This window comes from Chinchilla lanigera, unplaced genomic scaffold (assembly GCF_000276665.1).
Source record: "Chinchilla lanigera isolate Chin_1 unplaced genomic scaffold, ChiLan1.0 scaffold00093, whole genome shotgun sequence".
NCBI classification, from domain to species: Eukaryota; Metazoa; Chordata; class Mammalia; order Rodentia; family Chinchillidae; genus Chinchilla; species Chinchilla lanigera.
Genome location: NW_004955494.1, coordinates 955,166 through 968,133, shown reverse-complemented (window position 1 = coordinate 968,133; position 12,968 = coordinate 955,166). Strand labels below are relative to the sequence as shown.

The 12,968-nt window shown below is 40.7% G+C and overlaps 1 long non-coding RNA gene across 1 annotated transcript; it reads right to left on the bottom strand.

Moving 5' to 3' along the window:
• Positions 1-1,501: 1,501 nt before the first annotated feature.
• On the bottom strand, positions 1,502-9,971 carry LOC102006358. Its single transcript, XR_264101.2, has 3 exons — positions 9,884-9,971; positions 7,641-7,708; positions 1,502-2,993 (listed from the first exon to the last, which is right to left on the bottom strand). It is a non-coding gene; the product is annotated as an uncharacterized LOC102006358 (long non-coding RNA).
• Positions 9,972-12,968: the final 2,997 nt, after the last annotated feature.

Genomic DNA, 12,968 nt, shown 5'->3' with positions numbered 1-12,968 from the left:
ATGGAAGGTTCTCATCATAAAGTCCACACACTGCATTTAGGGACAAAAATAACAAGTCATAAATTTGGTAAGTCATCCCCTCACTTCACATCCACTGCTCAGTAGTGGTAGGGTTGAAGCCTAAGGCCCACAAAAAGAGAAAATAGCACCTAAAAGCCTACTTGAGGAGCACTTGGAGCAAAAGCAGATGACAGTGAAGAAATGCATTATCCCTAGAAATAAGTTTGGACCTCAGAGAATCAAATTATCCAAAGGGCACAGAAAGAGGGTCAGTTTTCAGTCAAAGAAGGAAGTTTCAATGGAATCCAGCTTCATGGAGAGTAAAAATGAGAGGAAGGGTTTAACTCTGTGAAAAATACATTATGTACACGACAGGAAGGTAGATCAAAGGAGCAGGACATCACCAAGACACGTGCTTTGTTGACCACTAAAAGACGTAGTCATGGTACACACGTGACCACACACATTACACATATAACTGACGGCATCATGGTCTGAGCATCAGTTCTCAATTATCCAGGCTCAAAACGTGGTTTGCACCATCACAGAAAAGTAGATTCATCCCTCCTGGTCTATTCAAATTTAAAGAAATGATCGTTGTATGAATAACATGATCACAGAATGTCAATTTAAAATTTAACCATTAAAGATATAATTGTTACAGGTTCTGGGGACAAGTTCTCTGGTCAGCACACCATTGTTTTGGAGAGTTGGCATGTAGGAAGCTAAGAGATAGCTGGAAGCTTACTTGGTGAGTACAAGTGGTTCAAACGAAGGATTACATCAGCCTAGGTGAACCTGATGCACTTAGTTGAAGTGCAGGAGGAATTCCCTGTGTTAAGGATCACTCATTATTCACCTATTTCTCCACTGTATTCCTATTCCACCAGATCAGAGGGACATCATCTGAGGTACCTCCTCAATGCACAAGTGTCCCCTTGGTCCCCAGAGTCATCCTGAGGGATGCTGCCCCACTGGGAGGGGGACCTACACGGAACATGGTGGTGGAGCCCTAACACAGCATTCAGTTCCCTTTCTCCTAAGGAAGCTCCAGTACACCCACATAGTCATCTCAGTATTTATAAAATAGTTTTCTGCCTGTAAGCAATATTCACACCCCGTACATCCATACAGTTTTGTTCTGTGATCCTTTAAAAATCCATAGCTTCTCCTGGCTGCTCTTGTCTTACTGTGATGCTATTGGTAACCCAAACCTTCCTTTGTTTTACTTCCTTCCATGCAATGAATTTGCAATCTACAATTTTACCTTCCCAAAGTCAAGGTCAGTAATATGTATATTCTATTCTGTAGCATAATCAAATAATTCTGTGCCTTATCTATAAGTTGACTCCAAAACTTTAAAATTAAAAAGATGTTTTATGTTACTATGATTTCATACATAATTGCTTAATGCAAAGTCATACAGATAAGTAGTTATTTTCTTCTAAAATTCTATAGTAGTTGACTTTATCATATATAGAATTTATTTTTTGAGGATCTCTAAAAAGTAAGGTATTTTATTGTGACAGAAATTGCTAGCCATATTTTATTCCAAATGTATACTTCAAATACAAACATTATTTTTCAGATTTCCTTAAAGCCAGGTATAGTTGTGAGACTTAGTTCTGATCATGAGCTATAAAATCCAATATTGTACAAATTTTATTCAGTGTCTTAAAAAGTGGTCTGCAGGTCCAGTCCTTCCCCCTTCCTCTATCTCATTTCTTGCAATAGATTATATTCAGCCTTCACAATCTCTGGAGAACAAACCAGTTACCCTGGGATTTAGATCATTCTGCAGCTGCTACAACTTCCTTGAGGGGTTAACACTTAGGGTTTATGTGAAAGAGAAATAAACTTCCACCTGGACAAAACCACCCTGCTCCCCTAGCTCAACACTGCCTCACTCTGGGCTTTGTTTTGTTTCTATCAATAGAAAAAAAGGTTTTTTTGGTTTCCCTTTCACTGTTTGAGCCCTGACTATCCAACATTTCTTCCAGCAGAAAAACATAACCTACCTGATGCAAATGCAGAAATTATGTCAATATTTGAGACTTTTTAGGGGTGCATCACTTCATAAAGCAGTACATTTAAGATGCTCAGAGTGAAGGTCAGGGTACTGATATAAGAAACAAAGTGGGCACAAGGGCTTTTTGAGGTGGTCTAGTGACCCTTATTTCTAATTAAACATATTTCAGAATATATTCATAACTGAAGATCAGTGTAAAATAATGGCTGCATTTAAGTGGCTGGGGTGTTCCAGGAGATTAAAAACCAGAGGGACAAGGAAGAGAGGAGAAGGAAGAAAATAAGGTTCTGAATGTGAACTAGTCTACATGGCCAATATTCCATCCTAAAGATCCAAAGCTCACAGAAAATGCCAAGGCAGAGGTGCATCTGGAAAATCAGCCTGTCTATTCAACTCAGGTTCTCATTTCTCTTATCATTTCACGACTGATCTTTCCAATGGCTTAGTAACTTCCTTTCCATTTCGAGGATTGTTCCTTTAGGTACCCACACTTGTATTCCTAGCTATTTTCACTTTATTCTTTCCAAAACTCTGTCCCTTCCCTCCAACTGGCTCATCAAAATCCCTGGAGATCTTGCAAACCAGAAATGTGTGTTCTGTGTACCCTGGTCAACATGATTATGGTCTTTGCAGCTTGGTCGTACTCAAACATAGACAGTGTATACAGAAGAGAAAGTCATAAAGCCACAGGGTTGTGGCCCAGGAAGATGACAACAATCCTCTGGATAAGTCGCTTACATAGAGATGTTCAGAGGAATCTATAAGCAAAAGGAAATCTGAATGCTTGGCCAAGGGGAAGTGAACCTGTTGAGGTCCAGCTTTTTTGTTGGTCTCTGTGATCTTCTTCAGGGAAAGGTCAGTCACAGCAGCTGCCTGAAGCTCAGATGCTGGCCATGTGATGCGTTTGCTGTCCCTGTGTCCTTGCTAAGGTTGTGGAATTTCAGCTACTCATGTCCTCAAGACACTAGATTAAAGGAGAGAAAAAAAAAAAAAAAAGGAGAGAGAATGAGGTTACTTTATATGTATAAACTACCTGGGTAACTCGTCTCTGTGTTTTTACATATATTGTTTCAGTTAATCTCCACAACAAACCCAAGAAACACTGAGCTGGTTCTTAGTTTAAAATAATTCATCATTTTAAAAATAGAATTTACTACACATTTTAATATACAAGAGGCATGTGTGAGTTACATGTTTAACTTTGTTTGTTTTGTTTTGTTCAAGCAGGGCTTGAACTCACTATGTGGCTCAGGCTGGTCTCAAACTGAAGATGATTCTCCCAAGTGCCAAGATTACAGACTTGCACCACCGTGCCTGGAAGTATTTGTTTACTCTTTACAATAGCTCAATACCCAGACAATATTTTCAAGCTGAGGAAACCAAGGCACACAACCAGCAGTATTAGTGGTCTAAATAAATTGGTAAGGACTTTATGAAGGATTACACCCACTTACTGATGTGGAATCTTACTGATGGACTATAAGATAATATGGCATTTTGAAATATATATGAAAATTGATTTTAAGTTAATAATTCCTTGTAAAGAATTAAACTTAAGAAAAATCATCAGACCTGTAGCATCTCAAGTACAAGCATGCCTTCTGCAGACCAACTGACAGAAAAACAATAATGAAATAAACTAGATCATCAAGAAAAGAAATTAGTAGATAAATCATGGCATATCATAAAATGGAATATTTTTCATATTTCAAAATTTATTTTAGGATATTATTGAATGATAATAGAAAACAGTTACAGTGGCATGGTAATTATTAACTTCTAAGATACAACAGCTATTAGTTCAAAATGATAGAAAAGTAATTTTCCTCTCCTTGTCCTAAAAACAATGATCTATTCAAATATAAGTTACAGTTAAAAAGTATAAAAGAAAAAGTGTATGGTTGCTAACATTGGAAAGAGAATATTTTCACAAGACTGTGAGTTTTGAAAGGCCAGTGCTGACCATGGCTGAAGGGCTACCTCGTCAGCGTGGACAGAGGCCCAGGTAGATACAGCTGGGGGAGAAAGCTGCAGGTGAGCTGGGGCCCCCTGCACAGCATTTCCTGTGCCCTAAGAGTTACAGTCACAACAGGAAGAAGGACTTAAAGCTGGCCACAGATTAAAGAGCTATGAGTCAGGCCCCTTCTGACCATCACACCTGTGTGTTTAAGGGAAGCACCATTGTCAGAGGCTTAATTAACCTGTCAGCCTGAGATGAGCGAGGCCTTCTAGGGTAGAGGCTGCTTCCCTCGGAGATCAGCCTGCAGGTCCACACAACAACCCCGCAGACAGAAAGCGTATAGTCAGCAGGGAGTTGGACACCACTGTCAAAGGAAAGGCTGGGCAACTACGGGTAATAACCAACACGTATTTTTATTCATAAACATATTGGGCAACTGGGTATCACCAGTTATTAAGGTTTTAAAAACTGTGGCCAAGACAGTTCTCTAAGCTTCATTAAGCCTATTGTCCTCTAGGAATGTAGGCAAAACACCCTCCCAGTCCTTCTGCTTCTTCGTGGGGTTCTGAGTAGTTCTGAATAGGGCAATTGAGCAGAAACACACACTGCTTGCAGGCTTGGCCCAAGCACAAACTCTCCCCCTCATTATCCTTCTCTCTCTCAGCACTTGTGGCAGGAATGAGGTGAGTGGGCTCGCACGGAGACCCGCCCAGGAGAGCTTCCTGTTCAGGAAGAGGAGCACCGGCCTCTGTGTGAGGAGGAACAAAGTCAGCCATAACCACTTCCGCTGGGTTAAAATACTAAGGAGTTGGGGATTATCTAGTATAACAGACAGTGCTAATGCTCTTACTAATATAGCAGCATGAAAGAGAAAGACCAAGGCTATCCAACAGATTTTGTCCCCGGAGGAAACAGAGATAATTCAGGGGAAAGATAAGAGATCCATTAAATTCTGTCTCTCTTTTATTTTAAGAAAAGTTGGGCAGTATATTATACTCATTCATTAGGAAAAGAATAAGGTACTAAAGAAAGCAATGAAAAATAACTAAAAGTTTCTGGAAGTTGAAATTATTGCCTTAATAAATATCAGAAGAAAGTTTGGAAATATCACACGGAAAAATATACCAAAAAAAGCACACAAGAACTGGAAAATATCGAGGAAATAGTCAAACAAAAGTGAGTAGATAGTTTTAAAAATGTTCTCATAAAATTCCAGAATGTAATTTTAAAAATCCTTCTAGTTATTTGTATTATCGGTAAAAGGAAAATAAAATGGGTAACATATATCTGTCTGTTAGGATTCTCGGCCTGGATGTATAGCAGTTTCTCTCTGACACAAACACAGGGGAGAAGTGAAAAGAAAATCTCCATCTCTGTCTCTGACTCTGTCTCTGTCTTCTCTCTCTTTTCTCCCTCTGAGTCTCTTCTCTTTTCCTTCAACTGTCAACTTCCTGTGTATTTTCTATTTCCCCATATTCCCCTCCATCTATCTCAGATAATCTCCACATGACCTTCCAGGCAAATACATTTGGCAATTTCTGACTTAAACAACAGAGGCATATAATTGTCAATAATTATGACCAGTAATAACTGTAATCTAAAGAAATAGACCCAGGATCACTGAACTCTTCTTTAAAGCCACGTACCTGTTTTTCCTGAGGGGAAAATGAGCCAGATCCACCAATACTAACCACCAATGCAATCAACGATCTTGTCTACTTACACTTGGACTTCACCAATAGATTACAAAGTTATCCTTCACAGCATCAAATAAGGCAAAAACAACTATTAGTGGATTTAGGGTAGGTAAGGGTCCAGACCTAGGGGCGATGAGTCATACTGGACCATGATGCACACTCTTGAGTTCAGCACCAGCACCCTCTGCCTTCCTCTGCTGTCATCACCTGTCCCACACCCAGCACGGTCCCTGAAGACCTGAGGCATTGACATCTGGTGTCCTGTGATGACTGCCTTCTATTGAGGAAAAGAAAGTGTGATCCCCTATGGACTCTCTTTTTTGTTATACCAGTTTTCATCAAATTACTTTTCAAAATAAACACAAAGCCTTCAGTATTCATCCTCTTTATTACATAAAGCCTGAAGTCCTATACCCAAAGTGACACCACACCTAGGCTGTATCCTGCCAAAAAGGAAAAACAAAAGCAGCGATAGCCAGCCTGACTTAACCGTTGGTATTAAAGACCAGTTTGAGAGAAACCTGAAGGGTACAAGCATTCACACTCCCATGTCCCTGACCGGGACATCTTGTCTACACATTCCCTTCACACAAAGCAAAATACGAAAACAATATAACTCTCCTCGGAGAATTTTCAAACCTATTGTTCAGAGAAAAAAAACAACAACATTCTCTGTCACATTATACCAACTTCTACTACTTAAATATTTCACAAATTGACTTGGCTCTCTGCCAATCAATTTTTTAGTAGCCCTTCTGGAAAACTATTGCAGGGTATTTACCAGTTGAAAATCATCTACATCATAAAGAAAGGCACCTATCATAATCAGACATTAACTCGTTTGATTACATATAAAGAATGGTTTATGGGCTGGGGATTTAGATCAGTGGCACAGCACCTGCTTGGCAAGCACAAGGTCATAAGTTCAATTCCTGGTACGGTAAAAAACCAAACAAAATAAAAGAATGCTTTAAAGTCCCTAGTTACTTATTTATAAAGATATAAATTTTTTTCTATTGTAAAAATAGACTAATTGACATAACTGGAAAATATAGTTATTAGTAATAAAGCAGAAATAGACATTTGCCATATAATACACTAATTTGTGTGTGAATAATTTGAACCCCAGAAATTCTCCTTTTGAATCCACCATCTCTATTACCATAACTGTCAAAAAAAGAGAAAAAGTCTTTGACTATAGATTTGTTTTATTACATGGCATTAGAAAAAAATTTCCAGTGTTGTAAGTATTTACAATTTAAAGTATTCACCAAAGAAGCTACTTCAAAACCTTAAATTTTGTAGCCTGAAATGCAAAAAGAAAAAAAGGAAAAAAATCCATCTTGGTTTCAAAGGGGCAGGAAAGAGATTTGGGGGAGAAGGAGGAACAGAGAAAGGGTCACAGTTTACTCCCCAATTGTGTATTTGTGTCTCTGTGTGTATTTGTGCCTATGCACTTAAACTATGTGGGTTAAATATTTGAAAATAATAATTTAAATTTATCAGGCATTAATATGTACCATCACTGATATTTTCATTTTCCTTTGAGAAATTGAAGGGCCAAATGACCCCAATTATATTGTTTTATTTATATAAATATTTCCAGAAATGCAGCAGTTCTTGTATGGATGTTAATATAGGGGAAAGACTATTGGTTAATTAGTAGGTGACAAAATTTGGCAATGTATTTTTTCCACCGAACCATCATAGAAAGTTGTTTCAGAATATCATGCTGATTAGAAACTGTACATCATTTGACGCTATCTTATAATTATGCCTTCTATATAATGCTTCTTTGTTATCATTACCTACTTTATCTTTGGGTGGATGAAATATGTCCACTTGCTTATCTCTGACTTGCAAGATTAACACCTTGTTTTAAAGATAGTCTGAAATGATTATCTCAAAGCGTTAAAATTCTTTTTGCTTAATTATGCCAACAATAACTGCTTACTTCCTATAGTGAACGTCAACGGATTTAGTAAGGATGACGTCTTCATCTTTGAGAGTCTCTTCAATATCCTGCAATATATCAACATGGAAATTAAGATTTCCTTTTAAAAATAAGACACTTGCTACATCTGTATATTTATATTACTTTTGTTTCCATAATAATGCTCAATTACTTGCTTTGCCTCTTTATTGGATGGTGATTTGCAGGTTTATATTTTGTGTCGTATTTATCCTACAATTTTAGATAGTCGAAGTGACTATAGCCACCTTTTCTTCAGTCATGGCTTCTAGATGAAAAGTGAATTATTTATTCATCTCCTAGATTTTCAGAATACATTTGTGCTTTGCTGGAAAACAGTCTGAAGTAGTAAATTTTCTAAGAATTGCAAATTCAAAAATGACCTTATCTTGCATTCTGAAAATAATAAGGCCTTAGCTGGAGATATAATAGTTAAGTGTGTGCATTAGAGATGCTTTCACGCCCGGGCAATAAAAATCACAATCACGGCGCTTCTTTTTCTCCTCTAGCAAGAAAGAAGTCTGGAGCGATGTAGCTGATTGGGATTCAGATGCCAGTGCAGGGCTGCTGCCCCATCCGTCACCGCATCCATAGGAAGGCACAGCGATGGTCCCCAAGGAGGCCCGCCTGCTGCTCCCTGGGGCCTGCTGTTAGTTTACACGGAAGGGATGGAAGTTAGAAACCAGCTCCCCTCATGTGGGCAGATGGCCCCATTATCCAGGGGACTCCTTCTAACTCTGAGATCTTTAAAGTGGAAAGGGAGGCAGAGTCACGGGATGGTGGCAGGAGGACTCAGCCCAGCACTGCTGGCTTTGAGCACAGAAAGGCCCACGAATCAGTGCAGTGGCTTCTAGAGGCCACGCACCGAGAGGCAAAGAATCAAATTGTATCTGGAAACTGTGGAACACGGCCCTGCCCGCCCCTTGGTTTCAGCGGTGCGAGACCTGCCTAGGGCTTCTGATAGCATGAGATGACGAGCCGTGAGATAACGACTTGTGTGGCCTCCAGCTACTACGTTTGCTGTGGGACTGACAGGAACCAGTGCAGCGTCCAAGGGGCTACGCTAAAGCAGGACAGATGGCAAAGGGCCGAGCCAGGACAATGTGCGTCCTGTCACCAGAGACCCAGAAGCTTTCTCAGACACACACCCAGCAGATTTCTATGTGCTCCTCCTGAACCAGAATCAGGTCTTTTACCTAAGCTAAGTGCAACAAAGGCCAGGAGGAGCAATTGGTATTTCAGCCTCACCATGGGTTAGCCTGGAAGAGAGCTCAGCGTGGCTTTGGAGGAGCTGCTCAAGAGCACCGTGATCCACTCTCTTCTGAGAACTCCAACGTGTCCTCCTCTATGTTCCCCCAATGGAAATAGGAATGTGTGTGGCTCTAACTCTTGTGAAAAATAAATTCTGTTACCTGGGTGTGGTGGTGCACGCCTATAATCCCAACACTCAGGAGGCTGAGGCAGGAGGATCTCTGTGAATTTGAGGCCAGCCTGGGCTATAAAGCCATTTCAGTACCAGGCTGAACTGCTGTGCAAGACCCTGTCTCACAAAAATTTAAAAACAAAAAAACTAAACTCTGTGAGTGCATGTGTGTGTCCATTTGTTGTGATTATAGAAGTTACTGAATGGGAAGCATTAACTTCTGCTTATTAATTGTACTTAGAAGTTAAAATCTGTCAATATGTGTGTGTGTGTGTATATATATATATTTTTTTTTCTTGGTACCAGGAATCAAACTCAGGACTCCACACTTGCCAGGCAGGTGCTGTGCCACTGAGCTAAATCCCCAGCCATACATGTATGTATATATAATATATATATACACACATATAGTATATATATATATACACATATAGTATATATATATATATATACACATATAGTATATATATATACACATATAGTGTATATATATATACATATAGTGTGTGTGTATATATATAGAGAGAGACAGGGTCTCCCTTTATAATTCTGGCCTTCCTGGAGCTCAAGGTAATCTTCCTGCCTCAGCCTCTCAAGGGCTGGAATGACAGGCATGCACCACCATGGCCGGCAATGTCGAAATTTTTGATTGTATGACTTTTTTCAGTTAATTGAACAAATGTCTTTAATTTTGTTTCCTCTCTTATGTATTTGATATTTCTTCATATTCTATAACTACTGTTATTTCAAAATGAGGATTTCATGTTTTGTTTTCCAGACTTTCCCCTTCTCTGTTACTCACAAAGGAAGCCATCCAGGTCTCAGCTCTCCAGTGACTCCCGGTGCATCTGCTGTTTCCGTAGCTTGTCCTGAGTGATCCTTTTTGTTTTTCTGCGTGACCGAGATTTTCTTTTGGCACTGAGTTCTCTTTACTCACTTTTCCCTCTTGCCGTCTCAACCTTGGAAATAGTTTCTGCATTTGCTTTTCACTTATTAAAAATACAAAGTGAAGAATTTTCTCCTAAACACATTTATCATCGCTCATTTTCCACTTTGTCTCAGGTAAATGCCAGGCTCCCCTGTTCGGCACTCATTCCTGACGGTGAGCTGCTCCACTGAGTTCATGGAGCTGATTCGGAAGCAGTAGCTCCTCTGAGCCCACCGGAATGTACACGGAAACGCGCGATCTCAGATGCAAGACTGACGGGGAGCTGTTTCCGCAGGAAACGTTACTGCTGCCTGTAGAGAGCGAAGGCAGATCCCACGGTGAGCAGATCCCCCTTCTGGCTGGGGAGATGGACGCGTTCAGGTCGCGCTACCGGATCACAGCCCCAGGAGAACAGCGCACTGACTGGAAAGGCCTTGGACCGCCAGCTCCGTTTGAGCCACCAACCCACCTCCTCTCGGGACCGGAAGGGCTCGGACAAAGACGAGGGAAGGGGCAGAGGAGATGCGGAGCACGCATCAGTCCTGTGCTGCGCGGGAGCTGCCCCACATCTCATGAAAATCAGAATGTTTTCACCTCATTGTTTCTGAGCAGCGGCAGAGAACTGGAGAGGAGGGTCACACTCACTTTAGGGGAGAAGCTTCCTACCTTTTCCACTCACGCACTGACTTGAGGGAGTCATCTTTGAGCATTAAAAGTGTGTATTAAAAATGATACTTTGGAGGAATAATATCAATAAGGACGTCCCTGTAAAAGCTTCCATCTTGGCTGATTTCATGAAAAGATTTAGGTAACTCATCATTTTATTTCTTTTGTGGCCATGCCTGCTGGGGGCCTGTCCAATACTCTTTCTTACCCCTCTCCTCCTATGGAGCTTTCATCTTATTTGGTGCAGTGGGGAAATCAAGTGTCTTCCAGGGAGAGTGGTCACATGACACAGTCCTGGCCCATGAGATTAGACAGAAGTCACTGGGCGGAGCTTCCCAGAGATTCTGGAAACAGGGCACTCAGCTGCAGTAGCTCCTCAGTCCAGTTCCTTTCTTTACCTGCCCGAAGTTAATAAACGTTATACTTAGAGCTCAGGCTCATATTCTGCAAATGTGAAAACATGTATTCTGGTCTCGTTGTAAGATGGTCTCTGGTTGACCTGGGGCCTTTACAACATCCTCTGCTTCCCTACGATCCCTAAACTACCATCGCACAGTTTCCCTGTTCCAAGCCTCTGCAGTAGACCCTGGGATAATATTCTGCTCTGCAAGGAGGGCCCTGTCCTGCTCCCTGTACACACATACCTCTGGATGCCCATTTACTGATGTTTGGTTAAGGTAATTGCAGATGAAGATTATGATGGGTAAACAGGGAAGGCCATAATCCACCGTGTCAGTCACCCCTGGTTCACAGATAACCCAAATCCACATTTGTCTTTAAACCAAGCAGAACCACGGGAGAACAGTCTAGAAACTTCTAACTATGGAAAAAACCACTTTCATGAAATAAATGATCATTGACACTTATATTGGTGAAATAGTGGTCAGGCACCAGGCCTCAGATTTGGAAAGGGGCTCATACCTCAAGACCCAAGAGCCTTAAGAGCTCAAAGGAGGACCTGGGCCCCTGTGAGGGCTGCACAGCGGGCAGTAATTTAGGTTTGAAAGGAGATCCCTAAGCAAGGAAATTCCTCTGTTGCTTTTTGCTAGATTTCCTATCCCTTAAATTTCTTGTAAAGTTAATAACATAAACTTGGTTCAGCTGTTCCAAGGGGGAAGTAAGGAAGGAGAAAATTGGATATCCTCAGGGAGTTATACATATTAGAGACACCAAAGCCCAAGAAGGAGGCAAAAACAGAAAAAAAGAGGTACAACCAATCAAGGAGCTATCATACCTGCGTGGAATTTTTTATTCTGGAGAGACTTTGGCCTACAAATTTATATCACACACTGCGTATGCTGGAAACAGCTGATTTCTGTGAAAGACAACGTTTATAAAGTCCTGCCTTTGGCACGGAACTACTTTAAATATTATAGTTTTTCCTTTAAAAACATTTCCAAGCACCTGATATGTGCCAGATATTAAACAAGTTATGGTCAAGATTTATACTCAGCTTTGGAAAAGGATTCATTACTTTGCCTTTCATAGCTGTAGACTGCGGCATAAGTCACGGTGCGTTCTGTGCTTCCCGCCCACCAGGAAGCTTGGTTTGGCCACACAGATTAGGATCCCAGGCCAACTGTGGTCGCAAAATAAACCCTTTTCCACCCTGAGTAAAACGGCATTTTCTTTGCAAACTAGATGTCTCTCAAATTTTATTAGCAGGATAAAAATAACTGATTACATAAGCCTGGGCAAGAAACCCTTAATTTCATTTTAGAGTTCTCTACTATGACACGTGCCGTACAATAGAAAGACACACAGATTGTTTCACATTACCTGACATGCTGCAAATTACTACTGGAAATTTAGACTTTCAGGGAGATACAGGTGTGTTTCAGTTTGGTACATTTATTTCAATATAATTTAATCCTGTTCTAATTTTGTTTCTTAAAAAATATCAAAATACCCATAGATTTCCAGCAATTCAGGCTTATTCTTCTACATCGAGGAGGGTCTGGGGTGTGGAGGGCTTGCTTAGCATGTTCCAGGTCCTGGGTGCAAGGTAGTGCGTGTTTGTGTGTGTGTGTGTGTGTGTGTGTGTGTGTGTAAACACAAAACCATGAGTTATGCAATGCTGCACACGATGTAAATTCAGGCTTCTGCAGCAAGACTTTGAAGGCTTTGCTGCCCACTGTTGAAATCTTGAAGACAGTGCTCTGCCAGAGCTTCAAAACCATGGGAAAAACAAAGTCAGAGTTACCCCACGGTGCAACAGGCATTATTCACAGGCTCCAAAGGCAGAATCATTGAACTCCACCAGGCTTACTAACTGACTCGCATTAACGGTGAA